At 40.4% G+C, this 4,226-nt stretch overlaps 1 long non-coding RNA gene across 2 annotated transcripts in view; it reads left to right on the top strand.

Moving 5' to 3' along the window:
• LOC107726078 (uncharacterized) overlaps positions 1-4,226 on the top strand; it is a 10,924-nt gene that overhangs the window by 2,125 nt on the left and 4,573 nt on the right. The window contains exon 3 of one of the 2 annotated variants that reach the window (XR_001638223.1): positions 2,120-2,371. The exons of the other annotated variant lie outside the window; for it this stretch is intronic. This is a non-coding gene — a long non-coding RNA (uncharacterized LOC107726078). Of the gene's footprint in view, positions 1-2,119; positions 2,372-4,226 lie in introns of those variants that run through there. 2 annotated transcript variants of the gene reach the window in all.

Genomic DNA, 4,226 nt, shown 5'->3' with positions numbered 1-4,226 from the left:
GCGTAGTAGTACTGTACTAGCTTACATTTGATTTACCTATTACAATAGTCCCTTTACAGTTACTGCTATCAAAAAAATACACTTATATGTAGGTTTAAAATTCTACAAAAGACACATTTAATGTCCAACAACAAATATTTTAGCAAAATGTATATTTTACTCAGATTTTTTGCCCTCCTATTCGATTGCGCTCAGTCTGTTTAGCTCGTTCACTCGCGTCAGCCTCGCCCACCCGACAGCAAAATGGATATGTTTGTGTGACTTTCTGACATTTACAGATGAAAAAAATACCTGTGCCATGTCAGTTATGCACTGAGGAAAACACAACGTCGCAAATGCATTAAACAGCACAGATATATTCGCTGTTTGTCATGGTGAATCGGTTTGATCCATGATCGACATTAAGGGCTGCTTGAGAATAAGCTTGAGAAACAGTTTAGAGAGGAGAAATCAATCTACATATAAAATATTGGTCACAGATTATTGGTCACTTTCTAAACAATAAAAGTATAGCGCATCCACTAGTAATTATATATTAATAAATCGTTTTTTTTACCCATGCAAATATGTTAGAAACGATGCATCGTGATATAAATGGCAACTTGTAGCCCATGCACACTTTTTAAACCGATGCATCGCATCGTTAACTTTTTATGTCGATACACCGAGCGAAGCGGGGAATCTTCCCATCCCTAGTCCCTATGTATCACACAATTTAATTGTGGTGTTTTTACAAAATACACATACATCTCTGCACCAATAAAATGTGTTACACTTTTCATACTACAGTGTTAGAGATAGTGTGGATTTAGTGTGCGTTAGGGGACCTGAGCTTTGGCATTTTTTAGACCTTGGACAATTTTTGCAAACTTACTTCCTGTCACGTACACACTCTCTCAAGCGCCCAAGACCCAAGTGTGTGTTTTGGGACAGGCCCAAAGTCTGTCTTGTTTTATGTTGATTTGATCTTGTCTGCCCCCTCACTCTCATACTCCCCCTCCTGTTCAGTACAGAAAATACACCCACAGACTGCAGTGGAAACCAATGTGGGGGGTGTTTGCGGTAAAACGTAATCAGGAAAAGGATGTCTTGTAAGTCACCAATACCTATTATGTTTTTAAGCATCAAACCATATTCTTAAGTCTGTCAATATCAACTTGACATGTTTCTGATGCGTTTCCACAAGAGTCTACACAAACATTTGTTCTCAATCTCAACTGTTTTTCTCTAAACAATAAAACATTCCTATGAAGCCTATGAGCCAGAGAACAACCGTTTTAAAGCCTGATTTTAAACATGTGCAGTCCTCCTATATTAAATACAGAAGAGGGTTATGCATGTGTCAGATTTCTTCATTTGCATGCTATTTGCTTGTGAATGAATTGCATATGTCCGGGTGAGTTTGTGTTTGCCGCCCCCTTATGGTTGAGTAGACAAACTGCTCCACTGATCCGGCATCAGCTGGGCTGAGCTCACCCCAGCTGTCTCTGGGCACTGCTCCCAGTCTATTTAAAACAAGAAGAGGAGGGTGAATATAATCAGGGCTCATCTTTGTTGTATATCAGATTAAGAGGAACCCTTCGTCTGTTCTATGGGGGTGGACAGTAATTTTGCTGTTTTGACAGCATGATATTTCAAAAGTATAGACAATTGGAAATCTTTTTGCCGCAGAATGAACAATTTGTGGTTCGGTGTTCAGCATCCTTATGCTGATTTCTTTTTATGCTTAAGCATTTAGAGTAAAAAGATTTGCGTGGTTTGTGGAAGTCTGAAAAGAAATGATCTGATGTCTGAACGGCAATTAAATTTCCTAAGAACGCGGAGGCTCCCACCCTTACGCCCAGATTACCTGATAATAAAGAACATTGGGAAAGATCTGTGTAATGTAATTATGTGTGTTTTACTGTAATTGTTGTGCTTGATAGCTTCAGAAAGAAGCTGCGGGCTTTTCAATTTATTTGTGTTTAAGTTATCGGGGACCTCTGTTCCTTTTAGGTATTATGCCGCTTTGGCTGTGTGTGTGTGTGTGTGTCAAGTATGAGGGCCGTTTCCTGTCGACTCTGCCTCGTGTATTCTCTGTTCATTGTAATGCCTTTAATTAAAGTGATTTTATTCACAGGCACACAGCTGGCATCGGCGACTTTCCATTAGGCATCTGAGTGGCCGCCTCGCTGGTGGGAGGACCCGCACTGGGGCCGCTTCCTGGGGAACACAATACTAGTTTCATCTCCCCTCTGAGTTTGTTGTGTGTTTTGAATTTATTAATCATTGATTTTAATGCGTGCCTCTTGACAGTGGCAGCTACCCATGCATTAATTAATTTCTGAGATCCTCTTTTACAAAATGGCATTTAGAAACAATGCAGGGTCGGCCAGGGTTGCCTCTGACCTATAAAGAGATGTGCTGAATGCGAAATGTCAAAATTTGCTTTTATTTGTTCGTCGTTGTGGCGCTTCTTCACAGGTTTTATTGGCTCTTTTTTATGTTGATGGCACGGCGATATAAAGGCCTATTTTTGTAGCCATTGAAATAGCAGTAAATAAAGTTCTTTATGTTTCTGCTGCTCTTTAGGCTCAGGCGTTTAGCTGAAAACGCTTCTTAAACTCACCTGCTTTGCATGTGCTGGCAAGCAGTCAATCGTCGAGCGAATTGTTGGTCTTAAGTTGTGAAGAAAGGTGCTTTGGGCTGACAATAGCTAGACTGTGTTTATCCGTTCAGGTCTTAAGGAAGTATGTAAAAAAATTGCCCTTGTGAATTGTGTGGATTAAAAAGACAGATTAGATCTCAAAGGATGCATAAGGGAGCCGAATTTGAATTTGGAGCAGGATTTGAATGCATTCAAAGTCACTTTATTTTTTTATTTATCGAAGAAGGGGGGAAAACACTTATTCATCCATTTAAATGAGTAAATAGTCTGTGAGCTCGAAAAGATAAAAGCTATGCTCATAATCCGTATTGACACTCAGAGATGCGGAAAGGTAGATTCCTAAGACCCATCCGCACCCTGCCCCGCTGAAAGGGCCTGATCCCCATTCAGGAGGCAGACCTAATGCTAAAGATTTCCTGACAGATTTCTTTCACTGGATTGATCAGGACATGTTGCTAGTAAGCGAGCGCGCCCAGAGAGACGTTTAGGAGGGCGTTCGGTTAGCAGGTGCTTATCACTTGTCTCGAGGAGCTTCTCCCAGCCGCAGAGAGCCTGATTGTGTCTGACGGCGTTCGTTGTGCTCATGTGGTAGAACGGTGGGAGACGCTCGGTTGTCCTGATACGAAAGCCCTGCAGATGTCTTCTTTATTTTGGAGAGCTTAAAGGCACAGTTCATCGTTTACTCACCCTCATTCCATTCCAAACCTGTTTGACTTTTTTCTTTTGTGGAGATATTTGGAAGAATTTGCAACCGAAAGCCAAAACAACCTCAGTGGACCCCGTGATAAAGAGGCCACCTATATTTGGTTTTGGAAGTATTTTTCCCATTAAAAAAAAAAGTCTTGGTTTAAGAGTTTTAATCAGTCAACCAACTCTACCTGCTGCAACGTCAATCACATCAGTTTGCAAACTTTGATTTGAAGCAAACATATATATCTCCATCTCTCTCTCTCTCTCTCTCTCTCTCTCTTTCTCTCTCTCTCTCTCGCTCTCTCTCTCTATATATATATATGCAAACATAAAATACATACACACATATAAGTATAAAATGTTTTATGTTTATTGCACAATATTATACACATATTTAAAGGGATAGTTCACCCAAAAATTCTGTCATTAATTACTCACCCTCATGTTGTTTCAAACCCGTAAGACCTTCGTTCATCTTCAGAACACAAATTAAGATATTTTTGATGAAATGTGAGAGCTCTCAGACCCTGCATAGACAGCAATGCAACTGTAATGTTCCCAGGTCCAGAAACGTAGTAAGGACATCGGTAAAACAGTCCATGTGACATCAGTGGCTCAAATTCAGTTTTGCGAAGCTACGAGATAACTTTTTAAGCGCAAAGAAAACAAAAATAATATAATTTATTCAACAATTCTTCTCCCCTGAGTTACGTCTTATGCCATTTTAGAGTATCACAACACATACGCACGCTTTCCCCTAAGCATAAACAACGCTGATTAAGCAGATTACGTTCATGCACGTGCTTTCTCCTCCGAACGTAAACAACGCTGATTACGTCGATTACGCTCTTGGGTACTCTCCAAAATGGCAGAAGACGTAACTCGGGGG

The sequence above is a fragment of the Sinocyclocheilus rhinocerous genome, unplaced genomic scaffold (assembly GCF_001515625.1).
Source record: "Sinocyclocheilus rhinocerous isolate Xijiao unplaced genomic scaffold, SAMN03320098_v1.1 scaffold2057, whole genome shotgun sequence".
NCBI lineage: Eukaryota > Metazoa > Chordata > Actinopteri > Cypriniformes > Cyprinidae > Sinocyclocheilus > Sinocyclocheilus rhinocerous.
This window is presented reverse-complemented; position numbering and strand designations above follow the sequence as displayed.